General features: G+C 39.3%; 1 protein-coding gene and 1 pseudogene across 5 annotated transcripts in view; both read left to right on the forward strand.

Annotated features, from left to right (window-relative positions):
* ADAMTSL3 (ADAMTS like 3) overlaps positions 1 to 19,629 on the forward strand; it is a 421,728-nt gene that overhangs the window by 54,051 nt on the left and 348,048 nt on the right. The window lies entirely within an intron of this gene.
* On the forward strand, positions 7,359 to 7,459 carry LOC115897820 (annotated as a pseudogene).

Consider the following 19,629-nt stretch of genomic DNA (forward strand, 5'->3'; position numbering starts at 1 on the left):
CCTTTTATACCTATTTATACCAGGCCATCCCTTCTCCCCTGTAAACTTCCTGCTCCTCTGCCCTTGACTAATTTAGCATTTGCTGTGTCTCTTCCTGACCACATTTAAGAGGATTTGAGATTTTTTTCTAGACTTAAAAATGCTTTTGCCTGTACTCTAATCTACCATGCTTTCAGTGACCACTTGGTTTTCAAATTCTTACTATCTCTTGATGCTTTCTGCTACTCATTCTGCTACTCATTTTTAACCTTTAAAATCTAACTTCTTCTATGTCCTCCAACCTCCCTCCTACCACCACCTTCAACCGGCATCCTTTTTAAGAATTTCGGTTACTTTCTTAAAGTCACACCTATGTTCTGGTATGAATCAGCCTATATTTGTAAAAGTCTGTGTTGGTACAATTCCATGTTTGTAAAGTCCTAAGGCCTTAATGACATCATAGGTGAAGTCATAGTTGACTCTTCTCTTTCCTTCCTGGGATGTCATTGGCTACCTATTTGTATGATTCCTTGTTTCAAAATGCCTCTCTAAATTGTATTTTCTTTACTGTTTCCCTCCCCAGGGAGGCAGAGGGCTGGATGTGCGGCCTTAATAGCATCTGGAATTATATTAATAGCATGTCAGAGTTGAAAGACAGTATAGGATTCTGGCTTTTCAGGTGAGGAATCTGAGCCCTGGAGAGGAACAGTGTCTTGTCCAAGATCACACAGCCAGGCAGTAGCAAAGCCAAGTGCCCGTTCTTTGCCCTTAAGCTCAGTTAAGACATTTTTACATCTAATCTGTGGGCAGGAAAAGTATGAGAGAAATGTTTGAATGAATTTTTAATACTAGTAATAACAATAATATATTAATAATGAAGTCTTTGTGTAGTCTTATTTCTAAACTTCTTTTAAACGCCTTTTTTCTTATACTATTATGATAAACATAATTTTCCTTTTCCTCGTTTAACCATTGATTTATGCATTCTTTCTAAAGAGAAGAAATATTTTTGCTGTGAGTACATCTTTCTCAAAGTAACTTCTTCCGAACTTTTCATGAATATCTTGGCCAGGAGTTTCAATGTGGTTAAACTGTTGGCAGCCTTCAGAAATATAACTTGGCGTTTCCAAGTTATTTATGTAATCGTTTTTAGTTGGAAAGTATACACCAACTTCTGAAACTTCTGGTAAAAGAAAATGGACATAGCCCATGGGTCTACTGGGTATTTTCATCTTCTTCACTGATCAAAATGAGCAACTTATACGTTCTCCACATAGGAGAGTTTCTGTGTTGTTTCTGGCCTGTGTGTATAATATTTTTAAGCAGCAAGCCATTTGAGTTTGAATAGTTCATTCCTTTGTTAGTGAGTAATCTCGGTCAAATGTAGTTATGCTGCTTAAATATTCCAAGATTTAGCGATCTAACAAGAAAGCAAGCTCATGGTCTGTTAAGAGAAGACAAGAACAAATTAATTGGAATAACTTGTACTCTGTTCCCAGTTCACGTGTGTAGCAAATGCGTGAATACTGCACATGTAACTATGCATGCTGTTCTGATTGTGGCACACAGGAACTCTGAATTTCATTATCATTGAGCTTTTCACAAATCATAAAAGCATAAAAGAACTGTGTGAGTAGAGATTTAATATCCAGCTTTTGAAGGATGCAGACATTTTCCTTTTTCAGTGTCATCTTCCTAGACTCGTATTTGGGGTACTGTGTGATTTTTATCACGTTCACCCTATGGGTTAAGTGGTGGGTATAGGGTGGGGATGTTCAAGACAGACCCAAATGGATCTTTCCTTAAAAGTCCCTCACTACACTTAAGAACGCTGAGAGACAGGCCCTTACTGCCTGCCCTCGGATCATCCTTTCTCTTTGAAATCAGATCAGTCCCTACTCACAGATCCTCAAAGTCTTCAAGTGCTTTCAGACGAGGTTGTTTTGAGCAACTCAGTTCTGTCACTCACAATCCCTGGATGAAAGAAAGCAAGCAGGCTTTCCTCTCCTCCATCTTCTCTTTTCAGCAGCCCTTTATGCCTTGCTTTTCTATTCTTCCTCCTGTTTTATCCTTTGTTTATTGATTCTCCCTTCCCAGTGCTTTCCATCGTCCCCTCATGGTCAACAGGACCCTATGTCCTGACTTCCAGCTTTCTGCTGCAACTGAAAACTGGCTTTGGCCAGGCTCACTGTCTCCCTTGCAGGCCTCACCAGTGGAGGCTGCTCATACCTCACACCCCAAGCAGTACACGGCTAAGGTGGAGGAGGGGTTGACCTTCTTTGAGTCCCTACTGCTGCTTCCTAGCTAGTCTTCTTCTCTCATCTCAATGCTCCTCCTTTTTGGAAGCTCATGTCACCTGTCTAAACCACTGATCAGAGCATTCACCAAAGCCCTTATGACCTAATCATGACTTCCTTGCTTCCAAGGTCCTGCCATGATCCTGGGAGTGTTCAAGAATTAACACTTGGAGCAATTTCTGTTGAGCCTCCTGTCCCTGGGGTTGGCAGTGATAGCTCAGGGCAGTGACTGATGGCCCTTAAAATTGCCTGTTCCAAGAAACCATTTCAATTACATTTGTCATTCTGCAAGCTTCAATCTAACCGTGTCATTTATGGATCTCTCTGGCTTCAGTGACCTTCATAGACCTTCCATTTCAGTCACCCATTCCAACTGTCCATACTGGACCTTATCATTCTTCACACTACTCTGCCTTAGAAATATTAAATCCTGTAGTCTCTCTGTAATCTCAGACCCCTCTCCTACACATCCTCCTATGCATGCTCCTACTACATGCATTCCTTTTGATCTCTAAGACACATCTAATTCTCTTACCTCTCTACTTCTCCCTGGTGATCAGCCACCTTTCAGCATCTCTAGGTTTCCTACCCACGTGGCCTCTCCTAGTATCATCCCTCACCTTCTATGCATGATTTTCCTGGCCCACTCGCCTAGTGGAACTTTCTATCGGGTTCTCTACAACTTGGTGTCTTTCCCTGTCTTATACTCAGAGCTCTGCTAAAGAAGATCAATCAGCCGTGAAATACAGCCTCATGTAGTGGGGGAACCCTCAATGTCACCTTTGATCATCTCTAATTCTTTATTTTGACCGCATTCATCAACCCCCTTCTACTAAACATCTCTGCTACTGAATGTGTGTTTTTCTTAAATGAGTGCCAGATTTCTGTTCTGTTGTAGTCTGTCCTCCTCAGGCATAGTGAAGGGAGTAGATTTTCTTAGTGTTTGTGATCTTGAGAAAATGCAGGAAACTGGACTTGCAGGTTTGCTATAAGAATGGGGAGTAATGGCAGGTGGAGGAGTGGATGGGAACATCTTTTTTTTCCCTCTTATTACAGCATAAAACAAAGACAGCTACAAAACAAAGGTGAGTTAGTTTGCTGGCCAGCAAAGAAGGGCCATGCCAGACAGAAAAAGATTTCGCTGATTCTCTCCAAGCTGAATTTTGAAGGACCAGATGTAGAAGCAGTAATGGAATTTATTCCCTATCACAAGGGATTTGAGGCATTATGTTTTGATTGGCTTATTTGGAAATGTTTCCTTTTGTTTGGCCAATTCTGGCCTACATCAAAAAAGTGTAGGCACAGTTTGCAAAGAGGTTCCTGGTGGGTAAAGGCTCCATGGGGCTTGAGTCTCTCAGTGGACACCTTTGTCTGCTCATGCTTGGAGTTTTAACACTGGAGTGTGTTTCTTGGTTCTGGACTTTGGGGAGCTGAGACATGTTGAGGGCTCTTCCAGATGATTGGGAAAATGGCACTGACATATGGATACCTGAGGCCAGGCAGATAAATATCTTGAAAGTATCTGTTGTGTTATTCTCTGTGTTTAGTTACCTTTGGTAATACTCTTAATCTGCTTCTTATGTAAACCTTTTTAGGATGGCCAACTGTCCTGGCTTTCCTGGCCCTGAGACAGTACCAATTTCCACCCCACCTTCCAGCTTGGACTTTAATGTCCACTCTTAGGCTGGAGTTCTCCAATGAAACTGGTAACCCGAGGTCAGGATCCTGCTAGCTGTTGTGCTTGGTGGGACATCCCAAGGGCAAGTGGGGGCACAGGTGTGTAACTGTTAGGGATGTCCATTGGAACACTCTGTCTGCATTGCTGTCCAGCACATTTCTAGGCCAGGTGTTACTGATGAAGCTTGTATGTTTCCTTTCCCTTCATGTTGCTCTTCAACTGCAACCTTTGCATAAATTGTCCTGTTTGTTTGGAACATCCCCTCTGCTTTGTATACACTGTTCCTCCCTCTGCCATCCCTGTCTAACTCTTGCATATCCTTCAGCTCAGTTGTTACTTCCTCAAAGAAGTAAGGCCATCTTCACTTCCACTCCCAGGTGAGATTAGGTCCACCTACTTGCTTCCTAGGTCTCCCGCCTGCCTGCCTGCCTTCCTTCCTTCCTTCCTTCCTTCCTTCCTTCCTTCCTTCCTTCCTTCCTCCTTTTCCTTCCTTCCTTCCTTCCTTCCTTCCTTCCTTCCTTCCTTTCTGCATGCCTTCATTCCTTCCTTCCTTCCCTTCCTTTTTCCTTCCTTCCTTCCTTCCTTCCTTCCCTTCCTTCCTTCCCTTTCCTTCCTTCCTTTCCTTCCTGCCTTCCCTTACCCTCCTTCCTTTCCCCCTTCCTTATCCTTCCTTCCTTCCTTCCTTTCCTTACTTCCTTCCTGCCTTCCTTCCTTCCTCCTTCCTTCCTTCCCCGTCTCTCCTTCCTTCCTTTCCTTCCTCCTTCCTCCTTCCTCCTCCCTCCCTCCCTCCCTCCCTCCCTCCTCCCTCCTCATCTCTCCTCCTTCTCTCCCTCCCTCCCTTCTTGCTTCTCTTTCTCTCTTTCTCTTTCTCTCTCTCTCCCCCTCTCTCCTTCCCCTCCCTCCCTCCCTCCCTCCCTCCCTTCCTTCCTTCCTTCCTTCCTTCCTTCCTTCCTTCCTTCCTTCCTTCCTCATTCTGGAATTTTTTTTTCTTATAGCATTTTGACCTCCTGACCCACTGTAACCTTCATGGGTTGCAGTGGGAGGGAGTGAGGAGGGAGGAGAAGGTGGGTGTGGTGAAACAGTGCACTCAGTTTGGATTTCTCATGCTAGTCTGGGTGATTTACTTATCCAAACAACAAACCCTGTGGGGATGCTGCATCATGAACTGTTTCAAGAAAACACAATGCAGGATGTGAGGTTTGGAGCAATTTCTGCTAAGCCTCATGTCCCTGGGGTCAGCAGTGATAGCTCAGGACAGTGACTGATGGCCCTTAATATTACCTCTTCCAGGAAACCATTTCAGTTACGTTCATCATTGTGCACATGCATACATGCATGATTATTTTGGACAGGTTTCTATTTCTAAAAGTTAATAATACATGGCTACATACATGAATACATTTGGATTATGTGGAAATTAACATATATAACTTACACCTCCCTTCCCAGAGCTGGATTTAACTAATTGAGTACTTTTTCCAAGTCTTCTCTCATCCCCTTTGAGATTCTCATATTAATTCCTTCTCCTCTGTACCCAGCGCTGAACATTTCCTCCTGTTTTTTGCACCAGGCTTTGAGCCCCTAGGGGCAGGGACTATGTTTTCTCATCACTATAGCTCCAGATTGTACTCCGCAGCCTGGCACATAGTAAATGCACAACGAGCATATGTTTGTTGAAGATTATATCCCTTGTCAAAAACCTTAAATAGGTCCTTGTTTCCTCCTCTGAAATAGGCCAACTGCTGACCGGTATTAAAGCCCCTGCACAGCTTGGCCCTGGGTTACTCCTCTTTCCTTATCCCCCATTTCTCTTTGTGTGCCCTGTGCTCTGGCCAGACTGGACTCCATGCCTTCCCCCTTCTGATCTTTGCCTGTGCCAAGGGCGTGCAAAGCTCTTTGTTGAACGTCTGTGTTTTCTGCAATGTCCAACTTAGTGCCATCTCTTCCAGGTAGTTTTCAGTGAAGTCCTTATTAGCCTAACAGAGTTTCTTCCTGCTCTTTGAAATAGTCATTCATCTTTGCTTATGGCCCTAAGGATTCATCTGGGTTTGTAATTATTGACATGGATGTCTTATCGTGCTGGAGTCAGAACAATTCTAGAGCAAATCTGCATAACTTTGCTGTAATTCCCATGGACATAGAATAGCTAGAAGATCTACTTCCAGGAGTGACAAGACTTGAAGAAATTCTAATTATGTTTTTATTTCTGAGTTTGCTTTAAGAAATAAATTCTTAGGCTGGGCGCGGTGGCTAATGCCTGTAACCTCAGCACTTTGGGAGGCCAACGTGAGAAAAATCACCTGAGGTCAGGAGTTTGAGACCAGCCTGGCCAACATAGTGAAACCCTGTCTCTACCAAAAAAAAAAAAAAAAAAAAAAGCTAGGCATGGTGGCAGGCGCCTCTAATCGCAGCTACTTAGTAGGTTAAGGCAGGAGAATTGCTTGAACCTGGGAGGCAGAGGTTTTCAGTGAGCCGAGAGTGTGCCAGCCTGGGCAACAAGAGTGAAACTCTGTCTCAAAAAAAAAAAAAAAAGCAAGAAAGAAAATAAATTCTTAAAAAATGTTATTCTTTGTGATAATAAAGAGCCTATCTTTATTTCTTCTGTGTGTGTGTGTGTGTTTGTAATTATTTCTATTTTTCACTCTCTTCTTACAACTATGAGGAAGTAATAGTCTCTCTTCCAAATACTGTTAGTCCAAAGGCTTGTTTGGAGAATCAGACTGTTCTTTGTTTTGGACCCTGGCTGCTTGCTTCCAATTCTCAACTCTTTCCACGTGGCAGGTCACCAACAAGGAATAGCGTTCCTAGTCCATTTGGATGAATCCTTCTCTTAATCCCTTCCCTCTGGGATTTAATGCTAACAGGTTTTTAAATTTTACATTTCAAAATGATTGGGTAAATTTTCCTTTATAATTGGGAAAAGGCAAGATTTTTAACTAAGAATTTTGCTTTTGCATTAGGTTTACACTGCATTAAGATATATATGTATGAAATAGAGCTATGATATACTGTAAATATACATTAAATAAAGCTATGCTCTATTTAAAAACCTCATTCTGAACACATGGTTCTCATGAAAAAGTATAATACCTTGAATGGAGACTGACACCTGAGCTGATAGTAGCAGTAGTTTGAAGGAGTAGTCATTCATTCCATCAATCCCTCAACAAATGTTGATTGAATCTCTGTAATGTGGCATCATTCTGGGTGTGTGATATTGTGATGTGAAATAGAATTGTATCCAAAGTAATTCCTGCAATTTCAATTTTGAAACTAGAGAAGAGGAGCTTTTGCTTTTTGAAGACCAAGATTACAGTTGCCCTTTATTAAGCAACCTGCATGTATAAGAACTGTATGAGATGTGCCATGTGCCTTAGAATTACAGTTTACTCTTCTGCTCCTCTGTGTTTGCTTCAGCAGCACGTATATTAAAATTAACAATACAGAGAAGATTAGCATGGCCTCTGTACAAGGATGTTGCTTCTCTGTATATACTTATACATTTGGCTTTGGGATCATGCAAATATTTTATATATTTGTAAAATAAAATTAGATTTTTTTTTTTTTTTTTTTTTTTTTGAGACGGAGTCTCGCTCTGTCGCCCAGGCTGGAGTGCAGTGGCCGGATCTCAGCTCACTGCAAGCGCCGCCTCCTGGGTTTACGCCATTCTCCTGCCTCAGCCTCCCGAGTAGCTGGGACTACAGGCGCCCACCACCTCGCCCGGCTAGTTTTTTGTATTTTTTTAGTAGAGACGGGGTTTCACCATGTTAGCCAGGATGGTCTCGATCTCCTGACCTCGTGATCCGCCCGTCTCGGCCTCCCAAAGTGCTGGGATTACAGGCTTGAGCCACCGCGCCCGGCCTAAAATTAGATTTTTAAAGAACAATCCCTAAGAATAAAAAATAAAATAATAAAAGCAAAAAACCTGTGATCCCTGTTGGTGATGTTAACCGCATAGAGAATAATTATTCTAGTTGACTTTAATACACATGAATTTCACTGAAGGTCAGTATATCCAAGGATAAAAGAACTAAAAATGAGATTTAAAACTTTTTGCAATGACCTTATTGTTGATGGTAGATTGGACTTGCTGTTATGAGACTGCTGTGTGGGTGATGTGAGACAAAGCAAATGAACAATACAAATGTGATCATTTGGATTTTTATTCTGGTAATCTTGAAAATCCATTTTCTTGATATGGGAAGAAGGAGACAGAGAAAAAAGACGAAATTAAGTGAAAACTTTATAGTCCTAAAATTGAATTGTAAGTATCTGTAAAAGCTCCTGAGGTCTTTTATCTTAAACAAAACAAAACCAGGACATATTTTCCAGATCCCTTCACTTAAACGGTCTAATAACAATGAGCAAATGGCCAACTTAATATCATTGATCAAATGCCCAGGTCATGGTCTCTCAACACCATGTCCCATTTAAAAGGAACCAGGATTCCATGGCAAAATTACTTATTCTGGGTAAAAATATGCAAAATTAGCCTGGAACGTTATGTAATTAACAGGTAGTAAGGAAGCTGTCAAGACTACTAGAGTCTCATCAGAAGGACCCAGGAATAAACTTGTCAACACTTTTATAAGCAGAAATTGGGACAGTTTGAGACCAGGTGCGGTGGCTCCCATGGGCAATCCCAGAATTTTGAGATGCTGAGGCGGGCGGATCACTTGAGGTCAGGAGTTAGAGACCAGCCTAGCCAACATGGTGAAACCTCATCTCTACTAGAAATACAAAAATTAGCCAGGTGTGTTGGTGCAAGGCTATATAATCCCAGCTACAGAAGAATTGCTTGAACCTGGGAGGCAGAGGTTGCAGTGAGCTGAGATCCTGCCACTGCATCCTAACCTGGGTGACAGAGTGAGACTCCATCTAAAAAAAAAAGAAGAAATTGGGACAAAATTTGAGCATCAATAAAAGCAAAAGCTGCAAAGGACTTAAGCATGTCAACTATGTTTATATCTCTAAGTTAATAGTAATACTAAAACACATTAGTTGGTGTTGCTGGGTGCTCAGGAATCAACTCATTACATTGAAAACAAATAGAAGGAAAAAACCCAAATATTTATACTGCCTTTTCTATATGAATGATATCAGTGGATAACCAAACACTAGATGAGGAGAATTTGTCTTTACAGAAATATTTCAGTCAATAAATAAAGAAGGGACAATAGAATGAGAATGTCATCATTTTGCAGCCCTAATGAACTGATATATGCATTGAATATCAAAGCCAATAAAGTTGCAAAAAGAGAGACAGCCAAACGGTATACATCTCTTGACGGAAGAGCCCAGTACTACCCATGTAGGATTCTTGCCTTCTATGGTGCTTCTTGGCCTCCCCAAAATTGAGGCTCTAGATCTAACCACCTATTTATGAGAATTACAGTGTACAAGGAAACACATTAAACTAAGTCATGGGTTTGCAACCACCAAAATCCAGACAGTGGGAAACTTTACAGGACAAACAATTCAGTTTCTTCAACAAATAAATTGCAAAGGAAAAAGAAAACTAGATAGAGAACCAAAAAGATTAAGTGAGACTTTAAAGATGTATCCACCAACTGCAAGGCGTGGCCCTTATTTGGATCTTTATTTATTTATTTATTTATTTATTTTTATTTTTATTTTTTTTTGAGACGGAGTCTCGCTCTGTCCCCTGGGCTGGAGTGCGGTGGCCGGATCTCGGCTCACTGCAAGCTCCGCCTCCCGGGTTCAAGTCATTCTCCTGCCTCAGCCTCCTGAGTAGCTGGGACTACAGGCTCCCGCCACCTCGCCCGGCTAGTTTTTTGTATTTTTTTAGTAGAGACGGGGTTTCACCGGGTCAGCCAGGATGGTCTCGATCTTCTGATCTCGTGATCCACCCGTCTCGGCCTCCCAAAGTGCTGCGATTACAGGCTTGAGCCACTGCGCCCGGCCGGATCTTTATTTAAATGAACAAATAAACAGACAAAAAACCTACAACAACACTATTTATGACATTTATAAGAAAATTGGAAAATTAATATTTTCTTGTCAACTCCTAATTTCTAAGGCGTGAAAATGGTATTGGGAATATGTTAAAAAGTGTATTTTATGAATACACGTGAAAATATTTACTGGTTAAATGACGTTTTGTATAATGGGTGTGGGTGAGTAGTAGAATAAGATTGGACTTGGGTTGCTGATTGTGGGGCTGGGCTGTGGGTACTTGGGGTTCATTAGACTTTTCTGTCTACCTTTATGTATATTTGAAATCTTGCATAGTAAAGGGTAAAAGATAAAAGTAACAACAACAACGAAACAGCATCAACAAAACAAAAATGAAAATCTACTTTGCTGTGAATTGGATAGCGTCATTACATATTATTAGTAAGGAAGTTGTGGCTTGGAGGAGCTAACAGCCTCACCAGGACACAATCAGTCAGTGACAAAGCCAATTTCATACCCAGGTCTTTTTCAAGAGGAAACATGTTTGGCCTGGTGCAGTGACTCATACCTGTAATCCCAGTGCTTTGGGAGGCCGAGGCGGGCAGATCACTTGAGGCTAGGAGCTTGAGACCAGCCTGACCAACATGGCAAAACCCCATCTCTACTAAAAATACAAAAATTAGCTGGACGTGGTGGCTTATGCCTGTAATCCCAGCTACTCAGGAGGCTGAGGCAGGAGAATCACTTGAATCCGGGAGGCAGAGGTTGCAGTGAGCCGAGATCACACCACTGCACTCCAGCCTGGGTGACAGAGAGAGACTCTGTCTCATAAAAGAAAATAAATAAATAAATAAAGAGAGAAAACATGTTCACTTTTTTGCCATACTACATTGCATACCTAAAATTAAATAATGCAATTTCAAAAATATCAAATTTGCAAGAAAAAATTAATGAGCAGAAAAGCATTTTACAATTAAACATTATTAGATATTTCTTAAATGTTTGGTCCCTGACCTCATTGCCACATTAAAATAAGATATATAATCATATTCAATTAAGTCCAAACTTTTGTGTGCAGTAATTTAAAGTTTAATTTTTGAGTATTCCATGAGACTTTGTAAAAGCATCCCCGTGATACTTCACACATTCTGACACCAGAACAGTTTGAGAAATATTGATTTAGAGGTTGGTGACAAAAGGTTTTGTGAATTTTCAGCACACACAAAGGTTAGGATGTGTCAGTGGGCATTACACTCTGAATAGCCATGTTAAGTACTAAAATATTTTAATGACAGAGAGTATGCCCTGCTGTTGGCGGTGAAACTGTGTTACCATTAGCATATTTTACAAGTTGGTTCTATTTTGTGTTCTAACTTGAAGCAGCTTTATTTCCTGCCCCATTACAGGATAGTGCTTTTATAATATATAATAAATGTCCCCAATTCAACTCATTTTAAGACATGGATTTATAATGCCATGAACTTGGGGCAAACCTTTAAAATGTTTTAAAGCATATTTTTTCTTAGTTTTAAACCTTAAATTATTCCACTCATGGTTTTTATGTTAAAAAATATTTCATTAAACTTGCCAAATTTTATTGTAAAATACTTGAATAAGAAGTCTAAAAAATAAATGCACAAGACATTTTATTCTTCCTCAGGTTCAGATGATGAGTATGGGAAATCTTTTTTCTGTGTAGCTCAGTTAGCAATTTTTAATTTTTTGTTATATTTTATTTAGAAGCAGCATATATACTTTTTAAGTTAACAAAATTGGCCCTACCTGGGATTGGAACAGTTTGGCAGAGCTATAGGAAGTTACCCTGGAGTTCCATTTTCTCTGCCAGATGTGATTTTGCCATGACTTGATATCTGTCTGTTAGGCCTGACTCTTGCCACATGGCACAGGGAACCTTATTTTAAACAACCAGAGTTCATCAGCAATCTCATTAAATCCCTGGCATGTCGTATCATTCATGAGCATTGAGTGGTCTTGGACCTCACAGTTACATTGTCCCATCTGCACACAGGGAGAACTCTGATGCTTCAGACTCAGAAGCCTCTTAGTAAAGGATTTGGGCGAACAAAGTAGCTTTCCCAGAGGGTCTCTGAGAGCCCCCTGTTCGACTCATACTCAGTTATAATCCAATTCTACATAGATTAACATCTTTAAAGAAGTATAAACAGTATATCACGGAGCCTAGTACATGTTCCATCGTTTGAGAGAAGAGGACCTCCGTTCTCTAAACACTCTTAGATGTTGCCTTTTTCTGAAGTAGATTTACGACAAGAAACCTAGGAAACACAAGACACTAGCAGATTTATGTGTTTTTTGTTTGTTTGTTTGTGTGTTTTTGGGATGGAGTCTTGCTCTGTTGCCCAAGCTGGGGTGCAGTGGCTCGATCTTGGCTCACTGCAGCCTCCGCCTCCTGAGTTCAAGTGATTCTCCTGCCTCAGCCTCCTGAGTAGCTGGGACTACAGGTGCACACCACCACAACCAGCTAATTTTTTATTTTTAGTAGAGACAGGGTTTCACCATGTTGGCCAGGCTGGTCTTGAACTCCTGACCTCATGATCTGTCTGCCTCAGCCTCTCAAAGTGCTGGGATTACAGGCATGAGCCACTGGGCCTGGCCGCAGATTTACGTTTTTAAGAGGACATTGCCTTTATGAAACTGCTTTAAACTCATGAGGCAGGACAGGCTGAGATGAGCAAAGATAAAAAAAGATGAAAGGCATAGTTTCCAAATAAAATCAAGAGGGAGGAGATGTCAAGCATTCTGGATTTAGCAGAGAATCAGATTAGTGAAAACGAATTCAGAAAAGTTCAGTTACAGAGGATAAGGACAGGGAAATAAAATAAAACGAGGAGACTGTAGTTATGTTGGACAGATCTCAGACATCCAATGTAAGTACTCACAAAAGAGAGGAGATCAAATGGAAGAGAGGAAATTCAGTAAGTGCTATAAGACAGCTTTGATTTACTAAAAGCTTTTGTGAAAAAAATCAAAGCTATCATTAAATATGTGTCAATTGTAAGATGTATTGCATTTTGATTTCAAAAAATGAAAAAAGGAAGCCGCTGTAAAGGTAAACTGAGGCTGGAGGCGAACCGGGAATGAAGACACAAGGCAAATGGCAGTGAGAATAGCCCTTCATTAGGGCTTGCGGGCGAGGTTCCTTGGTCCAAAGGCATGGGCCGAGGAAGTCGTGCTGAGGGAGGAGGCTAGGGGCTTTTTATAGCCTGAGAGGTAGGGAAGCTGGTTGTGCAAACAGGGCCTGGGGGGTCTTGAAACTACTAGGGCAGAAGTTGAGTAAGGGTCATGAGGAAGGGGTCTTTGGAAACTGTTAACTGAAACTGCTGTCTACGAACTTGTGGAATGCAGGTGAGCTGCAGGTCATGGGGGAGTGTGGTTGCCCAGCGGGAACTCTGACGCATGTAAGTCTGTGGGTGTGTACAAGGGTGAAGGGAGTCTTTAACAAAAGGCCTGCTACGCCGGGTAACGCCGCCATGTTGGGTCTAGATTCCTGCCTAACAGCCTCAAGTTAGAATTTAGGAAATGTAGAAACAGAAAAAAATTATGATATAGAAATTGTTATAGGCCATATCCTCTGAGTCTGAGTAGTTCAAATAAATCTCAAGTAAGGAGGTTTGAATCAAAACCTATAAACATTACAAATTTTAAAACACTCTCTTGAATAAATTATTCATGCAAGAGGAAATCAAAAATATAATTACACATTATGTAGAAGATAAGAAAAACAACAGCATTCATTTCAGAAATTATCATGTAATTACAGTCTATACTGAGAGGACCTCACATTCTTTTAATAAATGTAAACAATATATTCAGTAAGTGGTGTTGGAACAGTTGGTTAATTTAGAAAAAGTTAATTTAAGTTTTTAACATGTAATTTGTAACATATGTAATTGTAAATTCCAGATGGATTGAAGAGTTAAATAAAAATTAAACCATAAAAACATAAAAATAACATGAAAGTAAATGCTCCTCAAATTTCTGAGGGAGAAGCTTCAAATGAATGGAAAGTAAAATGTATTGATGGATTTAACTACATAGAAGGGTTAAATGAATACTTGTTGAAAAACATTCAAATGAGAAGTTAAAGTAAAATAACATGTAATACAAATTTTGTAAAGTACTATGTAAAAGAGTTTTCAAATGGACAAAAAAGAGATAGATGAATAGGTAAAGGAAAATACTAATAGAAAAGCAAGTGACTGGTTAATAATCATATGGACAGATTCAACTTTATTTCTAATCAATAAAATATAAACCCAAGCAATGACTAAATAGCAATCCCTCACCTCCAGCAATTACTTTCAAAAAAAGAAGTTTGCAAACCCAGTGCTAGTGATGGTGATGGGCAGAGATCAAGTTTATATTGTGCTGTTGAATACTAAGTGCAGTGCTTTTGATAAGCAGTTTTGCAACGTGTATTAATGTGGGGAAAAGAAAGAAAGATCAGACTGTTACTGTGTCTATATAGAAAGAAGTAGACATAAGAAACTCCATTTTGTTCTGTATTTGAGATGCTGTTAATCTGTGACCCTACCCCCAACTTTGTCCTTGCAAGAGACATGTGCTGTGGTGACTCAAGGTTTAAAGGATTTTGGGCTGTGCAGGGTGTGCTTTGTTAAACAAGTGCCTGAAGGCAGCTTGCTGGTTAAAAGTCATCACCATTCTCTTAATCTCAAGTACCCAGGGACACGTACACTGCCGAAAGTCGCAGGGACCTCTGCCTAGGAAAGCTAGGTATTGTCCAAGGTTTCTCCCTATGTGATAGTCTGAAATATGGCCTCGTGGGAAGGGAAAGACCAGATCGTCCCCCAGCCTGACACCCGTGAAGGGTCTGTGCTGAGGAGGACTAGTACAAAAGGAAAGAAGCCCTCTTGGCGATTGTTGGCAGTTGAGATAGAGAAAAGCATCTGTCTCCTGCCCGTCCCTGGGCAATGGAACATCTCGGTATAAAACCTGATTGTATGTTCTGTTTACTGAGAAAGGAGAAAACCGCCTTAGGGCGAAAGGCGGGACTTCCTAGCCCAATGCTGCTCTTTATGCACTAAAAAGGTTTATGGAGATGTTTACATATGCATATCAAGGCACAGCACTTTTCCTTAAACTTATTCATGTCACAGAGATCTGTATTCATATGTCTTACTGCTGATTTTCTCCCTACAATGATCCTATTATCCTGCCACTTCCTTTTCTTTAAGATGGTAAAGATAATTATCAATAAATACTAAGGGAACTCAGACACCGATGCTGGCGTGGGTCCTCTGTATGCTGAGTGCCGGTTCCCTGGGCCCACCTTTTCTTTCTCTATACTTTGTCTCTGTGTCTCATGTCTTTTCTCAAGTCTCTCGTTCCACCTAAAGAGAAACGCCCACAGGTGTGGAGGGGTAGGCCACCCCTTCATATTAAGAACCTCAGAAATATCTTTAGTTTTTGACTCAGCAAATACTGTTTCAGGGAATTTCCCAAGGGAATATTCGAAGTAAAAAGAATGCTTCCTGCAAAAATACATTGATATTATTATTTATAATACTTGACAACCAGAAACAATCTAAATGTTAAACCATAAGGGAATGGCTAAGTAAATTATGAGATTTCTGAGATGGAATATTACTAATTTTTATTATGCTTATACATTTGAAATAACAGGAAATGCTAACATGATATCCTTAAGTTAAAAGATCGGGTCACAGAATCACATAGCAAATCTACAATTTTATTTATATGTGAACAGAAAGGAAAACCTCATGAAAAAGCAAAAATGGTAACAGTGGTTATCACTGGGTTGTGGAATTAGGAGTGTTTTAAATTTTATTTTAAATGTATTCTCCAGGATTACTACAAATGAGCATATAATACTTTGATCATTAAAATATGATTAAAATTTTCTTTCTATATAGTGACGAAGAAGTACTTGGGAAGGGATTAACAATACTTAATTAACAATTAAGATATTTTGAAGGTAATTTTAATACAAAGAAAGGATTGGAGGAATGGACATCCGAGGCTCAACACTTGTTTAGTAGTGTCCACTTTTTTCTACTTCTGGTTCTGATTTCCCTTCTTGTTTTTTTTTAATTTTTAAATTTTATTTATTTATTTATTTATTTTTATTTTTATTTTTTTGAGACAGAGTCTCACTCTGTCGCCAGGCTGGAGTGCAATGGTGCAGTCTCAGCTCACTGCATTCTCCACCTCTTGGGTTCAAGTGATTCTCCCACCTCAGCCTCCCGAGTAGCTGGGATTACAGGCACATGCCACCACACCCAGCTAATTTTTGTATTTTTAGTAGAGACGGAGTTTCACCATGTTGCCCAGGGTGGTCTCGATCTCCTGACCTCTTGATCTGCCTGTCTCGGCCTCCCAAAGTGCTGTGGTTACAGGTGTGAGCCACCGTACCTGGCCTATTCATTTATTTTTAACATTTGTGGGGTACCTAGTAGATGTATATATTTATGGGATATGTGAGATATTTTGAATCAGGCATGCAATGCACAATAATCCCATCAGGGTAAATAGGGTATCCATCACATCAGGTGTTTATCCTTTCTTTGTGTTCAATCAAATTACACTCTCAGTTATTTTAAAATGTATAGTAAATTATTGTTGACTCTAGTCACCCTGTAGTGCTACCAGATACTAGATCTTGTTCATTTTATAACTATATTTTTGTACTCATTAGCCATCCCCACTTCCCCCACCACCACTATACTTCCTAGCCATTGGTAAGCACCATTCTACTCTGTATCCCCATGAGTTCAATTGTTTTAATTTTCTTTAGCTTCCACAAATAACTGAGAACATGTGAAGTTTGTCTTTCTGTATCTGGTTTATTTCACTTAACATAATGACCTCCAGTTTCATCAATGTCATTGCAAATTACAGAATCTCATTCTTTTTTTATGGCTGAAGAGTACTCCATCGTGTATAAGCATCACATTTTTTTTATGCATTCATCTGTTTGTGGACCTTTACGTTGCTTCCAATTCTTAGCGATTGTGAATAGTGCCATAAAAAACATGGGAGGGCAGATATCTCTTCGATATACTGATTTCCTTTCTTTTGGGTATATATCTAGCAGTGGGATTGCTGGAACATATGATAGTTCTATTTTTAGTTTTTTGAGGAACCTCCATACTCTTCTCCATAGTGGTTGTGCTAATTTACATTCCCACCAACAGTGTATGAGGGTTCCCCTTTCTCCACATTCTTGCCATCATTCATTATTGCTTGTCCTTTGGATAAAAGTCATCTTAACTGGAGTCAGATGTTATCTCATTGTAGTTTTGATTTACATTTCTCTGAAGATCAGTAATCCTGAGTACCTTTTCATATGCCTGTTTGGACTCTAGCAATCCTCTCATCTCAGCCTCTCTAGTAGGTGGGACCACAGGCTTTTTAACTTTGTGTGATCCCACTTGTCTTCTTTTGCTTTGGTTACCTGCACTTGTGGGGTATTACTCAAGAAATCTTTGCCCAGTCCAATATCCGGGAGAATTTCCCCAATGTTTTCTTTTAGTAGTTTCATAGTTTGAGGTCTTAGACTTAAAAATTTAATCCATTTTGATTTGATTTTTGTGTATGACAAGAGATGAGTGTCTAGTTTTATTCTTCTGCATGTGGACATCCAGTATTCCCAGCATCATTTATTGAAGAGACTCTCCTTTCCCCAGTGTATGTTATTGGCACCTTTGTTGAAAATGAGTTCACTGTAGATGTATGATTTATATCTGGATTCTCTATTCCGTTGGTCTATATGTCTGTTTTTTATGGCAGTACCATGATGTTTTGGTTACTACAGCTCTGTAGTATAATTTGAAGTCAGGTAATGTGATTCCTCCAGTTTTCTTATTTTTGGTCAGAAAAGCTTTGGCTATTCTGTTTCTTTTGTGGTTCCATATAAATTTTAGTATTATTTTTTCTCTTTCTGTGAAGAATGTCATTGGTATTTTGATATGGATTGCATTTAATCTGTAGATGACTTTTGGTATTATGGACATTTTAATGATTTTGATTCTTCCGACCCATGAATATGGAATATCTTTTCATTTTTTTGGTGTGTCCTCTTCAATTTCTTGCATCAACGTTTCGTAGTTTTCATTGTAGAAATATTTCATTTATTTGGTTAAGTTTATTTCTAGGTATTTTATTTTATTTGTAGGTATTGTGAATGGGACTGCTTTCTTGATTTCTTTTTCAGATAGTTTGCTATTGGCATATGGAAATGTTACTGATTTTTGTATGCTGACTTTGTGTCCTGCAACTTTACTGGATTTGTCAGTTCTAATAGATTTTTTGTGGTATCTTTAGGTTTTTCCAAATATAAGATCATGTCATCTGAAAACATGGATAATTTTACTTCTTCCTTTCCAATTTGGATGCCCTTTATTTATTTCTTTGTCTGATTGCTCTAGCTAGGAATTCCAGTACTATGTTGAATAACAGTGGTGAAACTGAGCATCCTTGTCTTGTTGTTGATCTTAGAGGAAAGGCTTGCAATTTTTTGTCATGCAGTATGATACTAGCTGTGGGTCTGTTATATATGGCTTTCATTATGTTGATGTATGTTCCTCCTATGTCTAATTTTTTAAGTTTTATTTTTATCATGAAGGGATATTGAATTTTATTAAATGCTTTTCCAGCATCAATTGAAATGATCATATGGTTTTTGTCCTTCATTCTGTTGATATGATGTATCACATTGATTTGCATGTTAAACCATCCTTGCATCCCTAGGATAAATCCCACTAGGTCATGATGAACGATCTTTCTAATTTGTTGTTGATTTCAGTTTGCTAGTATTTTGTTGAGGATTTATACATCAGTGTTAATCAGGGATATTGGCCTGTAGTTTTCTTTTTTTTGATGTGCCTTTGGTTTTACTATCAGGGTAATACTGACCTCAGAGAATGAGTCTGGAAGTATTCTCTCCTTGATTTTTCAGAATAGTTTGAGTAGGATTAGTATTAGTTCTTGTTTAAATGTTTGGGAGAATTCAGTAGTGAAGCCATTGGATCTTGGGCTTTTCTTTATTAGGAGCCTTATAATTGTGGCTTCAATCACATTACCTGTTATTGGTCTGTTCAGGTCTTGAATTTATTCTTGGTTCAGTCTTGATAGGTTGTATGTGTCTAGGAATTTATCCATTTTTTTCTAGATTTTTCAATGTATTGGCATATAGTTGCTGGTAACAACCACAAATTATCTTTCAGATTTCTTTGGTGTCTCTTATAATGTCTCCTTATTTATCTCTGATTTTGTTTGAGTCTTTTTTTTTTTTCTTTGTCTGGCTAAGGGTTTGTTGATTTTGTTTATCTTTTCAAAAATCAACTTTTTGTTTCATTGATTTTTTTTTTGGTATTTTTTGTGTTAATTTCATTTATTTGTGCTCTGATGTTTATTATTTCATTTCTTCTGCTAATTTCGGGTTTGTTTTCTCTTGCTTTTCTAGTTCTTTAAGATGCATCATTCGGTTGTTTATTTAGAGCTTTCCACTTCTTTGTTTTGGTGTTTATTGCTATAAATTTATTAGTACTACTTTCACTATATTACATCAGTTTTGGTATGTTGTGTTTCCATTTTCATTTTTAATTTCCTCCTTAATTTCTTCATTGACCTACTGGTCATTCAGAAGCATATTGTTTAATTTCCATGTGCGTGCATAGTTTCCAAAATTCCTCTTGTTATTGATATCTAGTTCTATTCCATTGTGGTCAGAGAAGATAT

Source organism: Rhinopithecus roxellana, chromosome 5 (genome assembly GCF_007565055.1).
Source record: "Rhinopithecus roxellana isolate Shanxi Qingling chromosome 5, ASM756505v1, whole genome shotgun sequence".
Classification (NCBI taxonomy): domain Eukaryota; kingdom Metazoa; phylum Chordata; class Mammalia; order Primates; family Cercopithecidae; genus Rhinopithecus; species Rhinopithecus roxellana.